This window comes from Mesoplodon densirostris, chromosome 5 (genome assembly GCF_025265405.1).
Source record: "Mesoplodon densirostris isolate mMesDen1 chromosome 5, mMesDen1 primary haplotype, whole genome shotgun sequence".
Classification (NCBI taxonomy): domain Eukaryota; kingdom Metazoa; phylum Chordata; class Mammalia; order Artiodactyla; family Ziphiidae; genus Mesoplodon; species Mesoplodon densirostris.
Genome location: NC_082665.1, coordinates 130,429,103 through 130,452,462, shown reverse-complemented (window position 1 = coordinate 130,452,462; position 23,360 = coordinate 130,429,103). Strand labels below are relative to the sequence as shown.

The 23,360-nt window shown below is 44.4% G+C and overlaps 1 protein-coding gene across 6 annotated transcripts in view; it reads left to right on the top strand.

Annotated features, from left to right (window-relative positions):
- THRB (thyroid hormone receptor beta) overlaps positions 1–23,360 on the top strand; it is a 387,212-nt gene that overhangs the window by 286,870 nt on the left and 76,982 nt on the right. The gene's annotated exons all lie outside the window — the stretch shown is intronic.

Here is a 23,360-nt window from a genome sequence, read left to right as displayed (position 1 = left end):
CCAGGCTGCCCGTCCAGGTCCCCTCGGGAGCTATTTCAGAATACCACTGCCTGCGCCCCACCCGAGAGATTCCAGCTGAGCTGGTCTAGAGTGGAGCCTCTGGAGTCTTTGTTTTTTTTAACTCCTTAAGTGATTCTAATGTGCATCCGAGTGTTGAGAAAAGAGCAGTTGTTCTCAAACTGGGTGGTGGGGTATCAGAATCACTGAAAATTTTGGTTACAAAAAAGGCAAAACCAGCTCTGTTCTACAGTATTACCGAATGACAAGGACCTGGGCTTCTGGGTTCCTTAGTAGCTCTCCAGGTGACTCTGATACACACAGAAGCTTAAAAACCACTGATCTAGTGGTGTTTTGTTTTGTTTCATATTGGATGTGTTTAAGCAAATGTTTGTCTTCTAACATTCGTTCTAACATTTATAACATTCTGGCATTTCCTCTGACTACCTACAAAAGACATCTAAAATATCACCCGTTAATCTAGGGTGAACCAGGACAAACTGAGATGTAATTCATGATGCTTTGCTCTGGTTGATTACCTGGCGTGCCTTGTCACTTTCACCCAGGAATGACAAGACCACAACGCCTGCAATCCACATCTGGCTGGTGGACTGCAGCATCTCATTTACCTCGAAGGCCCATCAGGGTAGGAGCCCCTCCAAATCACATGATCATAAAGTCCTTCAGGGATTCTCTCCACGGGCAGCATTGTTCATTGCAGGAATGGAGCTGCCATGAGGAAACTTATTTCTCTGTCCTGCAAATTCTTGCAAATGACCGAGTTAGACACTGAGCTCAGAAGGCCACCCCATGCTTCTTTAGTGAGTAGTTTGAGTTGTATGGAGCTTTTGGTTATGGGAGGAGTTCTCCCCCACCCCCAAGAGGGTTTTTTTTAACATATAAATTAAATGACTACCATTTTAAGCCTCAAGAGAATGTAGCTGTCTGGGGAACAGCCCCATGGTGTTATGGTTCTCAGTCTGGACTGCACGTTTGATTCACTCAGGAAGCTTTTAAAACTCCCGACACGAAGCTAAAAATGCTAAACTTTTCTCAAAGGATGTGGTAAAGATGGAGGATGGATGTAAATCCTCTAACACAGGGTAGGGCCCGCTGAGACTCAGCCTGGAAGAGCCATCCTCAGGCAGTACCTGGCACAGGTAGGCACTTGACATTAGTGACTGTCAATTTAATGGTGAGAAATGGCCCATAGAATTACTGCACCACAATGGAAGAAAACAGATATAAGTGAATGTTTGTAGGTTTTCAAAGGTTTGTTGTGCAGGTAAGCTTACATTTTCCCTGCTTTGCTTCGCTCACTCCCATAATTCCTGCCTTCTCTTTAGGGTCCCATTCAAATTCCACCTCCTATTTAGGATTTCTTAAAAGAACTTTCTGTACCACCTAAGGCCTTTGCTTTTTCTAACAAGTGAGAGCCAAGAAATACTTTTGTTATTCTTTATTATTTTATGGAAGGATATTTTTAATGGAGTCATCTAAACATAACATTTGAAGCAAACAATTCACGCAAAAGGAAGTAGATAATTTTTAAATACAATCTCTTCCTTTCTACAGTCGCTAATAAGATAAGCATCTTAAAACACTGGCTGGCATTATTAATACTTCATTTTCCATGGGCCTAAGTTCCAATACCAGCTGAGGCAAAGGGCCTATAGCACACAGCATCTTTCTGGATGCCCACACTCCCCAGGAGGTAGGGTGGAGCGAGATGTAATCACAGGAGGGGGAGGTGATAGCAGAAAATGGGAGGGGGACCCACATCCCCCTGCAGCTGCCAATAAAAAGAAGTTTAAAAAAAAGAGCACTGGTTTCCCACCCTTCGATCTCATTCGACCTGTGCAGTGTCAAATTGTGATTCCCATTTTTCTGCCAGGACCCTTTGGTTAACCCTTAACTTCCCACCTCCCTTAAACCCTGTGCTTTTAAACATTTTACCTGCCAAATTGCATTTTTCGGGTAATAGAATTCATCGCCTATTTTTAGTCATCAAAAACATATATAATCTGATATTTTCAATGAGCAGGATGAAATGACCAATGTTCCCATATGACACAGATATACAGAAAAAATATGTTTATTTTTCAAAAACCAGAAGGCATAAGATTTTTCATGAAAGTGGCACAGGCTGCATCCTATGGTTGTATAATTTCCCTTGGGCCTTTTCAAACTTTTTAAATTGTTCCTAGTTCGCCCAATACTACTTTTATGAACCTCAAGTTAAGGGCCATTTGAATGAGAAAACTCTGAATATTCTGTACTCCAATTTTCTCAACTCTAAATAGGAATTATGCTCCTATATTACTCAGCTAAATAAAACTGTAAATGAAGGCATCAGAATACCAATTACTGCTGGCACTCCCTTTAATCAAAAAAGCCTTTCAGTATTATTATAAAATCATTCTTCAAAGATTACGTCTACGTAAATGAATATAAAATAGCCTACCCATACTCAGTAATGCATAATGAAAATATTCATGAGCATTTCAATCCTGTGCTCCAAATTGGATCAATAAATCATTGGCATACATCAGAACATTCGTAAATTCTTTGAGTTTTTTCCAACAGAAAATTCTAATTAAATTTAACCTTAGAACATCTAAGAGGTTGGATTTTAGGCATATAAAGGTAACTGAGAAGTAGTCCTTACCTTGGAAGGGCTCGCGGTATCAAGAGATCAGTGTCTTAACACGCCAATACACATCTTTCAACATCGAAAAAGACTTAACAGAGGTTTAGAATTAGAAGAAATCTCAGAGACCATCTGACCCAACACCCTGAAATCACAGGTGGAGAAACGAAGCCCCTGAACTTAAAGGAATGTGCTTCTGGCCACACAGATGGTTTGATGGTTCTCATAGACATTCCTCTCACTCTTTCAGCTTCCAGTTGACTTGTTGCATTTGTAAAGGATTGAATGATATCATAGATAAGAAAGCTGTTTGCAATCCTCAAAGGCCTATTAGTAAAACAGTGCTCCGGCTTTAGCAAGATGAACCCTAAAATCTCAGTGAGTTCATACAACAGAATTTTACTTCTGACTCATGTTAAATCCGAAGCCACGTGTTCTTGCTTGGTGGGTAATGTTCCTGTGGTCCTTTGGGAACCCAGGTTCCTTCCTTCTTCCATCCCCACTTACCTCTAGGACTTCAGAATTCTCTCCATTCAACAGGAGAAGGGAGGAAAGAAAATGAAAAGATGCATGGAGATGCTTTATAAGAGGGGCCTGGAGGTGGTGGCCAATGCTTTCATTCTCAACTGCAAGGGTGGCTGGGAAGTGCAGTGCAGCTGTGTGGCCAAGAAGCAGGCAGATGCAGATTCTGATATGAGTCTGTGTCACAAAGGGCTGTACAAATGCATGAGAATATTCTGGAAGTGAGTGAGCTCAGCAAGGACTTGGTCTTTATATTAAAGTCATCTTTGTGTTCAAAAAGTTGTGACAGGACTTCCCTGGTGGCGCAGCAGTTGAGAGTCCGCCTGCCGATGCAGGGGACACGGGTTCGTGCCCCGGTCCGGGAAGATCCCATATGCCGCAGAGCGGCTAGGCCCGTGAGCCATGGCCGCTGGGCCTGCGCGTCCGGAGCCTGTGCTCCGCGATGGGAGAGGCCACAAGAGTGAGAGGCCCTCGCACCGAAAAAAAAAAAAAAAAAGTTGTGACGGACCTCTGCACCTCCTCCTGGTACTGTCAGCCTCTCTAGACAGGGCTACAATGCCCTGTTTTGCCCGCCTGTTCTAGTTGCTTCTGGAGTTGGTGTGGTATAGTGAAAAGAACATTGGAGTCCTGTGTCCTTGGGGCCAAATCCCCCCTTGGCCACTTATTAACCCTGTGAATTTGAGCAAGTCGCTTAAGCTCTTGGAGTCTTAATTTCCTTATTGTCCAACGGGGGCAGAAAGCATCCTAGCACTGCAGTGAGAATCTAAGTAAATCAGTCAACATTTATGGGGGTGCTCCTGTGTGACAAGTTCTGTGGTCCCAAGGGAAGCAGCAGAGATCAAAAAAAATTTTTTAAGGCACAGAGTAGTATGCATACAGTCATTGTCCCTGGTGGGCACTCAATACACCTGAGTTCTCTGGCCTCCCCTCACCACCCTCCTCTGCACACACGGCAAAATTTTTTTTTTTTTTTTTTTTTTTTTTTTTTTTTTTTGCGGTACGCGGGCCTCTCACTGCTGTGGCCTCTCCCGTTGTGGAGCACAGGCTCCGGACGCGCAGGCTCAGCGGCCATGGCTCACGGGCCCAGCCGCTCTGCGGCATGTGGGATCTTCCCGGACCGGGGCACGAACCCGTGTCCCCTGCATCGGCAGGCGGACTCTCAACCACTGCACCACCAGGGAAGCCGTCACACTGCAAATTTGATAGGACTTTTTATTTCTTTTTGGCCCTACGCATCTAAGCCGGGAAAACACGTTCGTCCCTAGAAATTCTAAGTAGCATAAATCGGTGACTAACAATGCATCTGAGAGATGAAGAGGTCCCGTGGAGAATGTTTTTCTGTTGTTTGGGACTGAATTGACAGGGTGATGATTCCATGAGGCATGTTTAAGGTACAAGGGCTTAAAACATAATGATTTGAGCTACCAAAAAATCTGTGTTCAGTTCCAGAAAGAGTAAACAGAAACATGAAAGCAGAGAGCAGCACTCCAAGGCTGGTGGCCTTTACATCACAAAGCAGCCTTTACAACTCAGAGAAGGAGGATCTTTAGAGGTGCTGAGTGGGTCCCTGAGGGCAGCAAGCCCCTCCTGCTTGCTGACAGGTCAGGAAGAGCGTTCAAGGTCCCCAAGAGAGGGAAGGTTTCGGTGTCCGCATCCCAGTGACTCGGAGACTTTGTCTTCTGGCTGAGGTTCTCTCCTGAGACCCCAGAGGAGCCCTCCACTTTGGTCCTTCTTGATTCCCTGTCTCTTGATTCCCAGACCTTGTTTTATTGCTTTTGATGATTCCTCAAAAGGACAGTGGAGCTTTCTATGTGTTTGTTGGAAAGCCTGCCTGTTTTGTACTTGCTTCATTCTTTCCATGAAGCTCTGTTTTATTTCTCTTTGTTTGCTTTTATCTTTTTCTTTTAAATGCGGAAAAGGCTGGAGGGGAGAGGGAGCAGGCAAACAATGAGGACAACGTGTCTCCAAACCAGGAAAGTCTATCCATCTCGACTCCGGTTAGCTCTGCACCAGCCATTGCTAACACCCCAAACCGTATCCACCTGCTGACCCCTTAAAAGGCAGCAGGGGCCCGAGGGCACAGGCCTCTGGTTGCATCCACCTGGGATCCAGTGTGGCCCTACCTCTTCAGCTGTGACCTTGGGCAAGTGGCCTTCCCTTTCTGAATACTCAGTGAAACGGGCATGACCATTACCGATCTCGATACTAATGTAAGGGTCAAAAGAAACAACATGCTTAGCACCACGGCTGGAACACTGTGAGCTCAAGTACTAAACAATAAACGCCATCTTCGTGGCATTTAGTATCACTACCACCACCACCTAGATATCTCCAGGTCAAATGCACCACCCCGCCAGGAAAGCTTAAACGGACAAATGCAGCTATCTTGTCGTCTTGCTCAAGCACATTTGCTAAATCCCATAACCAAATGCCATCCAGCTTTCCCCAGCAACCCATCCCACAGTCCAAGAAGTAAAGAGTCATGGGAGTGACTCAGAAATAGGTCTTCCAGTCCCACTTTCCAGGCCTGATCCTTGAGAAGTGCCCATTCATTCCAAACATCCCTTTAGGATGTCTGTGAAAGGAGACATCACTGAAAATCTATTACTAAAGCTTCTAGAATCTTTTGGCCACAGCCTGCCTCCATAAGACACCCAATTCTATTGTTCTCTCCTTTCCAGACAAGGATTTCTTACCCAGTCCCTTCCCTTGGAGGAACTCAGGAAATATTGACCAGGCCTGTGATTCGCCTAATCTCTGCTTTGGGGAAGGGCAGTTGTAGCCGTGGTGGATTTTCTCTCCTTTCAAACTACGAGTCCATGGCATGTTTAATTAATAGAGGCTTAAGTTTCCAAATTTCCAAGATTCAGAATCTGCTGTTTTTCCTGACCCTGTCAAGGATTTGCCATGTGCCACAAATTAGTTGAAGAAAGGCCGTTGATCTCCACATGCGCTGGCCAAGAGGACAAGAATTCAATTGTCTAGAGTGGGCATCCCTGGTGGCGCAGTGGTTGAGAATCCACCTGCCGATGCAGGGGACACGGGTTCGTGCCCCGGTCCAGGAAGATCCCATATGCCGCGGAGCAGCTGGGCCCGTGAGCCATGGCCGCTGAGCCTGCGCGTCTGGAGCCTGTGCAACGGGAGAGGCCACAACAGTGAGAGGCCCACGTACCGCAAAGAAAAAAAAAAAAAAGTCTCGAGTATGGGGTTCCTGGCCAGGCTGTCGGGTGCACAGTTCCCAATCTGTCTTGTCCGTCCCCATCTCACCCTCTTTCTATCTCTCGGTAGCTCTTTCTGTCTAAGGGTCCGCTCTGCTTGGGCCCCTTGTAGCTTTTTACCACTGTCCCCCACTCCCACCATCGATGGCACGCTGCAGTGCCAGCATTGCTCACCCCCATAGAATACCATCGTGGGCCAGCCCCCAGGAGACCACTGGTTGAGAAAGTCTGCCCGTTATCCTGGGACAAGGACCACTTCAGCCCAGTATTAGTTCATCCTAAACAATCAGCAGCTGCCTTCATCCTGAGTCCAGATTCGAGACACGGAACCAGGAGCTGCTTGTTCTGGAAACAAGGAGGTCGCTTCATCAGGATGAAGGCTACCTGCCCTCACCCAGCTTCACCCCGGACAGTCTCAGCACTCCCTGTGTCACAGGGGAGGCTCCTGATGGAACTTGGTGTTAGGAGCCGGTACACTTGTGGGAGGTCAGGCTTGGTTTTGCTTGTGACTCTGTCCAAATGGCCTCCATCAAACCAGGCCCCCTTCTTGGACTCCCGTTTCCTTTTCTATAAACGAGGTGTTTGAACTGGTGTGAGCCCTAAGGTCCCTTCTCAGCTCCAGCTCTTCTCTGAATTTTACTATCCAGAGCCCATAAGATGAAGACCAATTGAGCTAATTTGCCTCTGAAGTTCAGCGTGGATTAGTGCTACCCATCCATCTACCATATACGTCCCCTAGCTCTCCAGAATCTGGAGAGCGAAGTAAAGTGAAGTCGCCCCAATGTAGGTTTGGCAAGCCAGGATCACTTCCGCTTCACATCGTCACACCCTTTGCGTACGGAAGGGCAAAATCTTCTGTTTCTGAGCTTTAAAATGAGAAGAAATGACTCTGACGCTCATCTCCACGGCTAATTACTTTGCTCAGGCTGTGTCTGCTTCGCTTGCTTTAAATAAAAGCCTACGCAGCCTGCCGTCCAAATATAGGTCCACAGCAGTCCAGAGAGGAGACAGCCTGGGACTTATGGCAACGAGGGCTGTTCAAATACCCAACAAATGGGCCCTAGCGTATCAAACCCACAAGTCAATATTAGAAATGAAGAGAAGGTAAATAAGCTCTGTTTGGGGCACAGGAATTTTTTTATAGTGTTTCTTCCCTTGCTGGAAAGCAACTGTGATCAATACCAAGTATAAATAATTGCTTGTAATAAAAAAGTATTCAGGGAATTCCCTGGCGGTCCAGTTGTTAGGACTCTGCACTTTCACTGCCGGGGGGCGCAGGTTCAACCCCTAGTCGGGGAACTAAGATCCCACAAGCCGCATGGCACAGCCAAAAAAACGTTTAAAAAAAAAAAAAGGTATTCATGACTATATCCCCATGGACCCACATCACAGATTTGTTTATGTATGTTAGGACTTTAAAAGGTGAGCAATGCTTTGCAAATTTCACCATCTCACCCATCTACTAAAAATAAGTGCCTGCATTATTAGGGCACTCTCGCTAAAATTTCCCAGATTGGAGCTGAATTTAGATTAAATTCATGAGTCACTTAAACTGCAGCTGTTCCTGCGAGTGCTGGATCTATCAGCCATTCACACCTTAGTGTGTATTAATTCAACTGGACTGTCCCTCCCTGGAATCAGTCACACTGACCGTGGGAGGAGGGTAGAAAGGAGGAACCCCAGTGCCTCACTCGGGTCAGAGGAAGAGAATTTTTTTAATTTTATTTATTTATTTATTTTTGCTGTGCTGTGTGCGTGGCATGCCGGAGCTTAGCTCCCCGACCAGGGATCAAACTTGCGCCCCCTGCAGTGGAAGCGTGGAGTCTTAACCACTGGACCGCCAGGGAAGTCCAGAGTAAGAGCGTTTTGAACCAGAGGCCATGAGAACCTCGCTCACCTCACAGTCTTGCAGGCGGGTTTCTTAACCTCAGCACCATTGATTTGAGGGTCTTCATAATTCTCGTGGAGGGTTAGCCTGTGCATCGTAAAATGTTTAGCAGCATCCCTGACCTGTCTCCAGACACTGTCAGCTGTCTCCAGGAAGGCAAGATCCTGAGTGCAGACTGCCAGCTTAGGGGCAACCCTGTAGGTGCTCATGGCAACTTCAGGCTGTGACGCTTTGTGAGTCAGTATGTGGGTCCACTGAGTGACCCTCGTGTGGAGGTAACATGCAGAATGGGATTTTTCTTCCAGAGCAGCTTCCTCACTTTGGCAGTTTACTTCCTCATCCCCACCTTGTCTCATCTTCCAGGCAAATGGACCCCTAGAATTGAGGCAGCTGTAAGCAAGGCAGCCCCAAGAAGTGAGCTGCCCGTCCATCTTGGGGAGCAAGTGTGGATCATTTTTGATACCTTCGACTTTGCTTGCCACACTGTCCCAAATAAATCCAACCATGAGGATACGCAAGAGAACACACGCTCTTTGGTTGGAGAGCGCGTTGGTTCCACCACTTTGGTAGCTCGACTCCTTCTGCAGGGGCTGCTATCTGTGGACGCATACCAGACACACGGGATAATTGCTAACAGCACAATATTTGTTCATCTTTTGGTTACTATTTGGTCAGAAAATATCTCAGGCCAGACTTTCAGAAAGTTGGAAATGTTTGCATCTCAAACATCTCTTGTTCCATGCTCAATATAAGACAAGCCTGTTCATTTGGACATCATGTGCATCCTACATTTCGAAAGAAATATGCTCTTGGATTCCATTCTTTTTTTTTTTTTTTTTTTTTTTTTTTTTTTTTTGCGGTACGGGCCTCTCACTGCTGTGGCCTCTCCCGTTGTGGAGCACAGGCTCCGGACGCGCAGGCTCAGTGACCATGGCTCACGGGCTCAGCCGCTCCGCGGCATGTGGGATCTTCCCGGACTGGGGGCACGAACCCGCGTCCCCTGCATCGGCAGGCGGACTCTCAACCACTGCGCCACCAGGGAAGCCCCTCCATTCTTTTTTTAAGGAGAGATTTGGCTTCCTGAAGCCATGTTTCCTGAAGAGCTAGATGAACCTCTCTCAAAGCAATATGTACGCTGAGACGGTCCACTGTCATTCCCTAGGATTTCCCATTTGCCATCAAGCCAAGCTTGGCCCCTCTGGAGGAAGATTCCAAGCACAGCACTGCCCTTTAACTAGCTTCGTGACTGTGGGCAAATGTTTTTCTTCTCTGGGCTACCATTGCCTCACCTGCAGAATGTAACCTAGGGAGTATGAGAAGAGCTCCCCGTTTACTGTCTGTAACTTTGGACAATATCTTTAGCTCTCCCGGCCAGCGTTTCCTCATCCATGAAACGGGGCTCATAACACCATCTCCTTCACAGCGTCGTTCTAATGAGTAAATAAAGCACTGTGTGCACCGTGCCTGGCACCCAGGAGACCTTCTAAAAGGGCTACCTCTCAATATCATAAACTCCAAATGAAATTGTCCCGTTGTCAGTTCTAAACCATCAGGTGGCCTTTTAACCTTTGAGATGGGCAGCTGGGACACAAGTCAGTTCTTCCTTACCTTGGTTGTTCGTTTTTGTCTTCTTTCTAAGTTTTTTGGCCACTTGGAGGCGGAGCCGGTACTATCATAAACATTAGCCTTTTGAAAAAATCAGTGTGGGAATGAGAATCATGCCCTGCACAGCTGTCTTGTGTTTGGTAAATTTACTGGAAGACAAAATTCTTAATTAGAAAAACAGCTCCTAATGTTTGAGGTACAGAGTGAAAATGTCAGCATTTGAAACAGTGTTGAGATTGAGTGATAAATCCTTGTTGTATACCAAAAAAAAAAAAAAAAAGTATGTTTTGAATTAAAAGATCATAGGATGAAGAATCAGAAGACCCACCCCAGCACTTCCCTCATCTGGTGACTTGCAGCACGAACGGGACCTCTCTGAGCTTTTGTGTCTTTATTTCAAACCTCTAACTCCGTGTTTCAGGCCACAGAATTTAGTTCTTCTGCCTGAGATGGTCACCTAAGTCATCTTGTGTTGGTTTCCCATAACAGGGAGAGGTGTGGCGTGGTCAGTTAGACCTCCTCGGGTTTGGATCCTGACTCTGTCCCTTACTCACTGGGTGATCTTGCGCTTGTTGCTAAGCCTCTCTGTGCTCCAGTTCCCTCATCTAAAACCTGAGGATAATCTTGCTGCCTCACAGAGTATTGTGAAGATTAAATCTTACATCTAATCTCAGAATGGGTGCCTGGCATCTAGTAAGCCTACATTCAATGTTAGCTATTTTATTATTTTGCTGGATATCTCTAGAGAGGAAATGAAATGAAAGGAAAGGAAATTATAATCGGAAATCTTTGTGTTTGGATTTTTCCATTTCATGAAGCAAAGTTACCAACTAACCATTTAGGAAATAAAGGCATAAAGTCACGTCCCCGAAATTGGGTCATTTGTAGAGACGTGGATGGATCCAGAGACTGTCATACAGAGTGAAGCAAGTCAGAAAGAGAAAAACACATATCGTATATTAACGCATATATGTGGAACCTAGAAAAATGGTACAGATGAACCGGTTTGCAGGGCAGAAATAGAGACACAGATGTAGAGAACAAACGTGTGGACACCAAGGGGGAAAAGTGGCGGGGGGTGGTGGTGGTGGGATGAATTGGGCGATTGGGATTGACATGTATACAGTGATGTGTATAAAATGGATAACCAATAAGAACCTGCTGTATAAAAAAGTAAATAAAATTCAATTAAAAACAATAAAAATAAAGGCATGTCCCTTTACTTTCCCTAACCTGCAACCCATCAAATACTACTTTCCCCTCTGATTCCTGGATAGGAAAATCATCTCTCTCTGCAGTAAATATTTAAAATCCCACCAAAGTTTAAACTGGCTAAACCACACGTTTAACAAATCCTGTCTACTTTGTATGGAGACTGTGCCCTAGAACAGAGTGTCTTAGACATCAGTGTGCACGTGAATCACATGAGGATCTGGTTAAAAAGTAGATTCTGATTCATCAGTTCTGGGGCCAGCATCCCACATTTCTAACAAGTTTCCGATGACGCTGGTTCTGTGGGTCCTCAGACTACGGGACAGTAATAAGGCCTCTTAGACATTCACAAGCCATTTGAGGATGGAGGGGCCATGGGGCACGCCTGGCCCTCGCTGGGGGCCAGGCAGGTTGGAGATGGGCAGTCCTTCTCCAGACTGAAATATTTCCTCTGTAAATGAAGGGCGTATCTGCCGTGATCTTGAGCCTAGTTACTCCTTTGCACAAAGCAATATCTGGAGAAATGGTCATGAGATTTTATGAAAACCCAGAGGAAGGGACCTCTGTAGGCCTGTATGTTACTTTATTTTTTTAACACCAGCGTATATGTTTGTCCAGTTTGTTAAGCCCTGAGTGTAATTCATTGATAGAATTTGCCTTTTGCTGCCAAGTAATAAGACTCCTTTAAATTGCGATGTACAAAATTGTTCTGATTACCTAAGTCATATTTTGTCTTTTTATTTGATAAATGGTAAATCTCAAAATTTGTTCTTGATCCACAAATTATGTCCCAGTCCTAGGTTCCAAAGTTAGAAAAGATTCACATTCTTTCCTACTTGTGGAAGGTGTATTTCAAGTTTGGGAACATAAAATGGGGCCAAACTTACAGGCGACCTATGTTTTTTTCAAAACTGTGGGTTCAGACTGGCAACAAGAATAAGCACTAAGACCTGAACTTTCGCACAGGAGAAATCTAATCCTGGCAACAAACATCTGTTCCCTTTACTGTGCATTTGTGGCTCTTTAATATGAATGTTTCTGCAACAGCTGTAGCCTTTTTAATATCCTAAATGGAATCTCTGTGGCCATTAGAGTAATTACCTCCAAGTTTGAGTCATCTGACCTGAGGATTCTCTGATTAAATTCGGTATGAATTATGGAAAAACCAATGACCATTCCCAAGGGAGGATTCCATTGTGTTCACTGGAAAGTCCTTTCCCAGTCTTTGGGGCCTGTGGTTGGTGTTCCAGCACTCAGCTTGTTCCCCTGTGGGTTAATACTTGTGAAATGTTGCTCATGACCCTCCTCACTGCCACGTTTTCATGGGGTGAAACTCCAATTGGAGTTTCCCCGTGGTCTTTGAACACATGTTGTTTTGTTGCTTGGTTTTTAACTTTGTTTCAAGCTAAACTTTAAAAGAGATGAATGTGCATCCCATTTAAAGGTTCTAAACACACACTTGTAAAAATTTTTAATGGTTTTAACTTACCAAGAGATGACCATTGTAGTTTCTAGTTTCAGAATACTTACTTGAGATTTCTATGGCTATGTTGATTGTTTTTCATGGAGATAGTGATTGCCTAGTAGAATAGGCAGGAAAACTGGAGAAGTGAGACCAGCCAGATAAGGAAAAGATTTGTTTCTGTCTTAGCAGTTCCCAGATCTCACTCACTTAATGGACTGAGGATCACTGCCAGGGAAACAAGAGAAAACCGCTGCGATAGCAAACTTAAATTCGCCTGCATGCAAGGGCAGAGAAGGCCAGGCTCAACAAAAGGGCAAATTAATAGGCAAGTGCTCAGGAAAAGAAAACCAAAACCACACAGCAATGGAAAGCAGCCTATCTGAACAAAGAGACTAATTTTGCAAGACTTTGCCTACAAGACGATATTTCTGAGGACGCGTTTCAGGTAAACAGACAAAGGCTGAACAAGGGCCTCAGCAATCTTGTTTATAAAATTTCAGGAGTGAAGCAGCTGATGAGTAAGCCCTGACTGGGATGTTTGAGCACATTACCCCTGCCTCAGTATTTCTTTCATTCATTCATTCATCCATTCATTCATTCTGTACATACATCAATGTAGTGTTAATAAAAGCTTTTCTCTCTAAATTTTCAAATAAAATGTCATTATTTGTTTCTCAAACTCCAGCGCCCAGTTTCTTTAGAGACCTCTGCTCCAGATCTTGAAATAGCATTTGGAAAGGGGAGGAAATAAAGGAAGAGAAGTTTGGGGGAAAGAGTGTAGGGGCCATAGGAAAGGACACTCAGCTGAGCCACAGGAAAACAGAACAAGCACAGAGGGGAGAAGGATGCTCCCACTGGGCTGTGGAGGAGAGGGATGGAGATGGGGAGAGCTGCCCATTCAGTTCAGTTTCAGTCCAGGCAAAGAGCATTCAGTGGACCAGACCCCAGTGCTGTGTGCTGGGCAAACAGCTAAACAAGCCATGGTCCCAGCTGTTAAAGAACTCACAAATGTAACAGGGAACTAATAATTATTGTGCATTTTAACCCATCCTAACGAGAAACACAGGAGTCAGTTAACTCACCTCCACCCTTATTTCCTCATTGGTTTAAATGACAGACACAATACCTGTTTCTTGATATTGCTATGCATATAAATGAGATAATGTATGAAAAACACTTAGGAGGCTACCTGGCACACAGTAGGTGCTCATTGAACAGTAATTTGTATTTATGGAGCCCAGTCTAGTAACCTGGCATATAGTAAGTGCTCAGTACATTTTATCCGTGTTACCAAACTCAGGTCTAGCTGCTCCGAGCTCGAAAATCAATACTCAAGAGGCAAGGGTTGGTAGAAACGGAAAATGTTGCTTTTAATCACAAAGCCAGCCATCTGAGGAGAAGGTGGACTTGTGTCCCAAAACCAACTCCAAAGATACTACTTGGCCATGAAAGTTTTTAAAGGGAAAAGGGGAAGTAATCTCAGTTAATCATTGAGGTAGGAGGTCAGACTCTTAGGCTCCCACTGTGTTCAGGCTTGTCATCTCATGATCTTCCTTTAGATGCTGTTTGTTCTTGAGATGACTGAAGGGGAAGCTGGGGAAGAGATCTGGTGGTCTGATAATTACTTATTCTTCAGTTCTACTTCTTTGATCTAAAGAAAGAACCAACAGGTTAAGCAAGGTATTGTGTGATCCAAAGATTTGAAAAGTGTGCTTGGGCCAGAGATGAGTAGACCATGGGGGCGCCTGGTTTAAGGTTGGTGACAATATAGAGGTGACTAGACAAAAGGGACCTCCTGCAGAGAGCTCCTTCCTGCAAAGTGCTCTTTCTTGCCAAAAGCTGCTTACACCAGCATTATTACTATTATTATGCATGTAAAATACCTTGTACACAATAATATACATGGTTTCCTTCCTTCCTTATTCTCCCTAGTCACAAGTCCTTTAGAAGCCAGGGGCCTGGAAGGCCCTATCCTCAGCTGTGACCCATTCCCTTGTGTGCCTTACAATGATCAGAGCATTTCATTCCATTTTGCAGGTTTAAATTGTAGAGAATATCAAGGTAGTCTCTGGTCCCAACCTCCAGGGCTAGCCAAGTCTTTATATTGGGAATACGAATATATATCAGTGAGATCTCAGAAACAGTACACGATTGCATGTTTTTAGAACAAACAACGAATGTGTTTCAAAGGAAGAGGAACTCACCACAGGCTGGCATAGTAAGAGAGGCTGTGTGGACAGTGTCCACCCTTCCTAGTGTCTGTGTCATCCTGCCCACCAGGAATGGTGGCTTTGATCTCCATAATCATTAGTAGGAAAATAGGAAGGAAGCCCTGCCAGCACTTGCATTTCTGCTCAAAGCTAGGCCTCGTATATATGTTGCTTCATGTCATCTTCACACCCACCCTATGAGGTATTTTCACCCCAGGTTACTTAGCAAAGTTGTGTCACCTTCCCTGACAGTTCTTGAAAGTAGCAATAGTGAATATCCCTTAAAAAATAGTCCACAATTTGATTTTTGTCTATTTCAGAGAACTCTCCATTTCTTGCCCAAATAGTCCAAATTTACAAGTCTCATGGCTTCTACTGGGGAAGCACCACCCGCCAGGGCCTTCTTAAATGGAAGTAAATTGTGCCCAAGGCCATACAGTTTCAGGTCACTCTTGAAGATTCCCAGGCCAGGTAAAGAACGCCACCCTGGGCAGATCCAAAGGCACCAGGAGACAAGCCCGCAGCCCGTCCTCTGGTGGCCGGCCCACCCCATCCCAGATGCTACTAGACCAGGGGTGCTGTGCCAGGTCAGGGGGCCTGAGAGGATGGCCCTGACACTCACCAGCCACACAGTGGCACGTCTATGGAGCTCGGCCACACACGTGGCCTGGGAAGCAAACAGTGGGCTACACCTATGGCTTGGGCAGAGCATTCATGGGGTACAAATGCCAAAGTAAAAACAGCGAGATCACCCAGCCTGGCAGTGGGAGGAACAGAGTCACCCGGCTGCCCTTTCTGTCTTCTCTGAGCACAGAGCACCCCGCAGCCTGTGCCCCAGCATCTATCCCTGGCGGGGCCACCTTTGCTGCTCATGCTGAGAAGTCTGGCTGACTTGTCTCGCACAGAACACATTACTGTTCTGTGGGTAGAAATTCCTGGATAGATAAGAGTCTGTGTGTGCTCTGTTCAGCTTCAGGGGTTTTTTGACCTGCCTAGATTACATTCAGTTATTTCCAAATAACATTTATTGAGGTCCTGTCATGTTAAGACACTGTGCTTAGAGCTGTGGGATTTGAGAGATGGATATATTGACTAGGGTGCAGTAAAGGAGGAAAAATGTGGGGATGCCACTGACACACAAGGAGGCCGTGATAAGTTCTTGCCCTTGCAGAGGAGGCAGGACAAACAGGACAGATATTCCAGAGAGAGGTCCAATTTTCTCAAAGTCACACAGCTAATAAGTGGCAGAGCCAGAATCTGAACCTTGACTAGCTGAGCCCATGGTCTTATCCACTATCCTATCCTGCCTCTAAAAAATCAGAACAGCTTTCATTTTCACCTTTGGGGACGATAATACTGTTGGTGATAGAAAATAGCATTGAATTGGTTTTAATAGTAATGAATCCACCTTGTGACTAACCAGTGGCTTCTGGATAAGAAAATAGGCAGAGTCTGTGCTTAGGTAGCAATTTTCTCTTTGCAATTATCAGATTATTGGGGAACAAGAAATATTAATTGTTATTCATTGACATTATGCTAGGCAATGTAAGTGTAACCACACAAAAAAAAGAGAAAATTATACATGTATATAAATGGTTATATCACGAGGTAAAAAGTAGCATGTAGAGGAAGGGAGATACTTTTTAGAACTATGGAAGTTTGAGGGTGGATGGATTGGTTCAAGAAAAGCTTAAACAATGAGCCAGGTCTTGAAAGTTGAATAGGGATCAAACCTGTGTCCTCACTATTAGGTTGCTTGACCCACCAAGCTAAGCAAGCCGGGTATGATGATAGTGAGGAGGCCGAACGGAAATGCCTGCTTCGCCAAAACATCTCTCTGACCTGCCCTGCACGGTCATCAGACATCCAGCTTCAGGCATTCATTCCTGGGCTATGGTCCTACACTCTTCAAGCATCCTCTTTAAATCACAACTTCTGCTGAGAGGGGGGACTCATCCCAGGTTCCAAGCCATTAAGCTAGTGGTGTGAAGTCATTTGTCAAACTTCTTTCTTCTGGAGACGTTCTTTGAGAATCACATTTACAAAAGACTTGAGTTTGGAGGATGGGGCAAAGGAAAGAGATCATTTGAGTGCGTGAGTAAAGAGCAAACATTTACCGTTTACAATGTGCCATGCACTGTTCCGAGATTTTATGTACGAACTTATTTAATCATCACAGCAATAGAATGTTCCCATGTTGCAGGTGAGGAAACCAAAGTACAGAGAAGAGAAGTGACTTGCCCAAGGTCACTAAGAGATCTGTGAGTAGGGGATTCTCCCACAGTGGTGACTGAGCACCCAGAGGACTGCATGAGAATAGCAAGGACTTGGGAGGAGGGAGAGAGACGATCAAAAGGGGGTCAGAAGGAAGTGGGAGGTCATCAAAAACAACCTCACCTACACACACGTTCTGTTGAGGACCAGGTGGTGATGGTAGTGGTGTTGATGATGGTCATGGTGTTGAGAGTAAAGGTAAGGTACCTGTATCCACTGAACATAGAATATTTTATTAGGAAAAGTAACACATTGTTTTATTAATAGTATTTTTCCCTTTGGATAGAAAGAGATACATACGATCATGTATACAATATAGATTAGGTGGTTACAGCACTGTGTACCCCTGAAGAGCACTTAATTACTAAATACATCCACATACATCATTTCATTTGAGCCTTAGAAAAATCCCAGGAACAATATTATATTGCCCTTTTGCAAACGGAAAATCTGAGACTTAGGGACAGGAAGTGATCTTCCAAGATTAGACCCATCAACCACTCCACAGAAGGGTTGGGACGCCGATCTTCCAGCCCCCTCCCTGCCTCCCTGCACCAAGGAGTACACGGGTGCAACACATTCGGTTTTTCTTTTTTTTTTTTTTGAGGTACACGGGCCTCTCACTGCTGCAGCCTCTCCCGTTGTGGAGCACAGGCTCCGGACGCGCAGGCTCAGCGGTCATGGCTCACGGGCCCAGATGCTCCATGGCATGTGGGATCTTCCCGGACCGGGACACGAACCCATGTCCCCTGCATCAGCAGGTGGACTCTCAACCACTGTGCCACCAGGGAAGCCCCACATTCGGTTTTTCATTTTCAGTTACCTTCCTGGAGAAATGCAACCCTGAGAGGTTCTGCATCAGGGGAAATCTAACCTTCTTGTAAAAGGGGGAGGCAGCTGGATCCTGGTGGTTTTCTTGGTACAACGGAGGGTGGTTGTATAAGGGTTGGGAAGGGGACAGTCCAGGCATAAGGAAGAGCTTCTGCAAAGACCCTGTGGTGGGAATGAGCTTCCCAGGTTTGAAGCCCACATGTCCAGAGGACAGAGAACGGGGGCAGAGCCACGGGAGTGGAGGCTCAGCAGGACAGGCTGACAAATCCCACAGAGCCCCGCGGGCTGCAGTAAGAGCTGAGGACTTCCTTCCAATATTGATGGGGAGTCACCAGAAGATTCTAAACAGCAGAGCAATCTACTCTGATGTATATTTCTAAAAGCTCACTCTGGCTGCTGCGTGGACCAGAGCTTGGAGGTGGCTGAGAGTGAAAGCTTGGAGACCGGTTGTGACTATCAATAATTGGGAAAATTGGACAATAAACATAGTGTATAAAGAACTTTCAAAGTATTCATCAAATGATAGCTGTTAATAGGTCAATGGCGACTTAGCAAACTAAGGCAAACATATCAGTTAACAGTACAAAAGATAAGAAAGAGCAGATGAAATGCTTCTTTAAATTTTAGTTTCCCTGTCAATCAAGCAGTAGAACACTGTGTACTTCCGGGATGTTCACGGAGATGAATCAAAGTGTCTAGCTCTAGACCTGGCCCATAGTAAATGTTCAGCCAAATACGGGTCTCCTCTTCTACGTGACTCCACAAACAAAAGTCAGTTGCTGTGTCTGAGCATTCCACAAGGCTGAACTTATGGGTTGGAGTCAAAAATTTAAACGAAATCAGAGACCTCATACTTAGTTGCCTGATGCTCTACGATGATAATTCTACATGCTCACTAGGTTGGCAAAGCGTATTCTATATACATCCGCGTAACACAGAATATGGTTCGGGGGTCTCAGTGCCTCATACTGATGGCCTTTTAATGCAAACTCCACACTCATAATTGGTGCCATGAAACCCCAGCCTACTCAGCAGACCCTTTCTGAGCACTTTGTCATAATTCCATTTCCTTTGCCTTAGCACTTTTCTAAGGTGTAAGCTTGCTTTCATGTCCTGAAATACTTGCATATTTTCATACAATTCTCCTTTTTTGATGGACAGGTTTATTTTCTATTATCTTTAACGAAATTTCCAGAGATAGGACGTAGGCAGTTCTGTTCATAGGATTTATGTTTGCTTCTTTTTGCAAAAGAACCCTTTAGGTCAATGCTGGGTCATTCGAGCCACTAGAATTATGGTCATCTAACACAGATGCAATCATTCAAATCTAGATGCCCTCGAGACACACAGGTCAATGTGTGTCTAGTTATTTTAGTAGCAGTTCACATGCCCCTATCTAGTTCTTTTCTTTGATTCTACTTATTTATTAATTTGCATCATAACTGACAAATTAATTGTCTTGATGTCTAGACTATGAAATATTAAAAGCCATCTGTTAGCTGGGATCCATTAAAGAATTCATTCTTCATGTGAATAATAAGATATGGTCATTTCCAGAATCTCCCTTTTAAAAAAAAATGTATTTCTACTACTGCGCACATTTGTGTCCCAGATAATCCTCAGAACAACGGGCTTTTTGACTATTTACTCAGATCCATACCTGCAATCTACAAGATAACTCCAGTTAACATCTGACTTTTAATGCTTCAAGCAGTAGATCCCAAAGCAATTGATGAATGTTTTAATTATAATGCGAATTTAGTCCAGGGCATGTAAAACCTTCCAGTCTGAGAAGGGAACTGCACCCTTATCTGATATCTGCCAATAATTTGTTTTCTTACCTTAGATTTTCTTAACCCTGTGGATCTCAAACCCTACTGGGTATCAGAACCATCTGTAGAACTTGGTAAATATACAAATGCCCAGGCCCCATCCTATTTCAATAAGCCTGGTCTCCTGCCATTTTTTTTTTTTTTCGGTATGCAGGCCTCTCACGGTTGTGGCCTCTGCCGTCGCGGAGCACAGGCTCCGGACGCGCAGGTTCAGCGGCCATGGCTCACGGGCCCAGCCGCTCCGCGGCATGTGGGATCCTCCTGGACCGGGGCACAAACCTGTGTCCCCTGCATCGGCAGGTGGACTCTCAACCACCGTGCCACCAGGGAAGCCCTCCTGCCGGCTTTAATAGCGCCTCACCTGACTGATATTTACCAAAATTTGAGATTCACTGATGTAGTCTTTTGAGATTTTAATCCTTCTAAAAAGAAATATCTCATTGGTTTGAGGTTTGGGGGAACCAAAGGATACAGAAATAGCAGGAAATCCCTGAAAACCATCATTGCCAAGCAAACATGGAAATAACACAGTTCTAAATGTATGTACGTTTTTTTCACATTGAAACTATACAAACACTTGGTAAAATAATACCTTGTTAGCTTGATATTATACGAAATTAAACCCTAGCAGTCTTACTGGCGAGGTACAAATTGGTCTCCAGCTGCCTTTTCTGATAGATTTTGATGAGATTGAAGGAGAGCCATATACCTACCAGGAGGGAATGAGCTCTGTCACACCAAAGAGAAGAGGTTTTTGCAAATTCACATCTCACCTAGGTTTTAAATTTTTTGCCATTTTCTGAAATTCTTTAGGGGGTATGAAGTTGCATTCAGCATGTTCCTTATCAAGCTAAGAACGTTCTGTTATAGAGGGTTTTTTCCCTTTTTCTTTCTTCCTTTTTTTTTTTTTTTTTTCTTTTTCTTCTTTTAAATCTGAAGGAAAATGTTCAGGGCTTCTCAACACTAAAGAGAAAATTTGGGGTTAGGCCAGTATTCAGTCTAGTGCCAAACTTACAGTGGAATTCAAATGCATATAGTAAGGAATTTATTCAGAGTGGCTATCCTAATAATCTTTCACTTTGCTCTATTCAACTGTCTTAAAACTTCCTGTTTCAAACAGCTATGTTACTTGATTAAAACAATGTTAAAATTTTTTGTCTCTGCTTTAATATTAAATAAACTAAATTTTTGTTTATAAAATTGGAGCATTGAAATCTCAACCAATCCATTAATAAATAAATAAATAACACAGTTCACAGCATCCTTGGCAGGCAGAATTGAAGGAGCCTGGAATCGTGTCTCATCCCTCCTTGGGAATGGAATAGGAATTATATATGCCCTTCTCTTCTTGGGAAGATAATCAAGAATCCTCCTTAAGTAAATCCCTCGTTTTCCCATGACCCAACCAGGACTTCTTAGTCCCAGATGTGCTGGCAGTGCCCATAAACCTGCCAATTAAACAACAGAACATCATTATCATGAATGTAATTACAGACAGTAATTACGAGCTCGTAAATGCCTCCCACGAATGGAGCCCTTTTCCCAAACCACCTCCGACTCTTTTCTTAGGAAAATGGAAGGCAATCCTATCCCCTGCCTCCCTGCAAAAATAACCTCACTTGCTTAGAAGAAATTCCCGCTCTTGCTGGCCCAGGGGACGTGCCGAGCAAGCTTTAATGGGCTGTGCTTTAGGGAGGAATGTCCCCTTGGGTGGGGTCCCTTCCAGCATCTCTCATCCACACACGTTGACTAGCTCCCTTCACTAGGGAGCAGTGACTACCCAGTTTGGCTGTATTTCTTAATTTCTGTGCAGGTAGGGGAATTAATACCACATTTTAAGAATTTCTGCAGAAAAATCAAATGTTGGAGGCGCTACAAAAAAACTGTGATAACTTTAACATTACTTGAAGTGGAGCATTAGAGACTTCCCTGGTGGCTCAGTGGTTAAGAATCCACCTGCCAATTCAGGAAGCCCTGGTCCAGGAAGATCCCCCATGCCGCAGAGCAACTAAGCCCGTGCGCCACAACTACTGAGCCTGCGCTCTAGAGCTCATGAGCCACAACTACTGGGCCTGTTCTCTAGAGCCCACGTGCCACAACTACTGAAGTCCGTGCACCTAGAGCCCATGCTCCGCAGCAAGGGAAGTCACCGCAATGAGAAGCCCACACACCGCAACGAAGAGTAGCCCCCGCTCGCCATCACAACTAGAGAAAGCCTGCACGCAGCAACAAAGACCCAACGCAGCCAAAAATAAATTTAAAAAAAAATAAAATAAAATGGAGCCTTACACGGTGCAATTTCCCAAGGAATTAGAGTCTGTGACAATTGAGTAGACATAGAAACATGCATGGGTGAGAAGGCTTTTCACTTCTGTAGAAACGAAATGAAACTCTTTTTGCAAAGTTAACCCTTGAATTCAGTGGCTTTATATTTAGCTCGTGAAAACTTTTTTTTTTTGGCTACACCGCGTGGCATGTGGAATCTTAGTTCCCGCACCTGGGATCGAACCCTTGCCCCCTGCAGTGGAAGCACGTAGTCTTAACCACTGGACCGCCAGGGAAGTCCTAGCTCATGAAAACCTCAAACCCTCATGGATACTAGGTCCTTGAAAGAATTCCACACAGATACGTTTCATCTGAAATGCCATACAATCTCCCAAGATCCTAAGCTATTTTTTTCTTTTCATGGAAAGTGAGACTAAGTGCCTGTAATTGCAACAGGAGCTGGCACGCTGGAGTCCAGACCTTTTGGATTTACCATGCATTGAATAACGCCCTAGAAACCGAGGAGAAAGAGCCCAAGTCTAGTTCACTCCCCTCCCACGGTGCTTAGCACAGCCCTTTGCATAGCGTGAATTTTCAGGGCTCTTCTCTGAATAAGAGCAAATATTACATCCAAAAGTGTTGTACAATTTTGTTTAAAGGGGGTCATTGGTTACTGGCCAAGTTAGGGTATTTCATGCTGCAGTATTTCCATTGACTGTGACAGAGAAATCACGTGTCGATTATTGCTATCTTGCTGTAGTTGTTCACAGTCTTCTCCTGTACTAGAAATAAAGTGGATGGGTATCGGGATTTCCCCACAGTAACCCCAAGACCAGGAAAGGTAAATGCAACTTCCAAAAGGGGCTGAGAACAGATGACACCTTTAGAGAAACCACCCCTAACCAACATCTCTGAAGGCATCTAGTAGCTTTACAGAGGGGGCTTGTGAAAAGCAAAAGCGTGTTTAACCCTTGCATTAAGTAATTTAAAATTCATTTTAAGTGTCTGAACAGCAGCTTTAAATTCCCAGTACTATGCACAGACCAGGATGGACTTGTGTCTCTGATATGGATATTCACGGTCCTTTGGCCCTTTCAGCATAAAAGAAATTCACTTATCAATTAGTCTCTCCATCACTGTCTATAATCACTTTAAAAGTAGAACTCTATATTTTTTTCTCATTTTGTCAGACAGTAGCCTATGAATTTCTGGAAATATGGGTGACCAGATGGATTATGGTTTTTAATGTGACTGCATCTACAAATTATATATATTAGCATACTCCTTTTTACTCTCTACTTTATAGCCATATTCAGTAAAATATTCAAGGAGGCAAAATTTGCCACCAGGGAAGGTTAGTGTGAGAACATTTTCATTATATTGTTCTATTG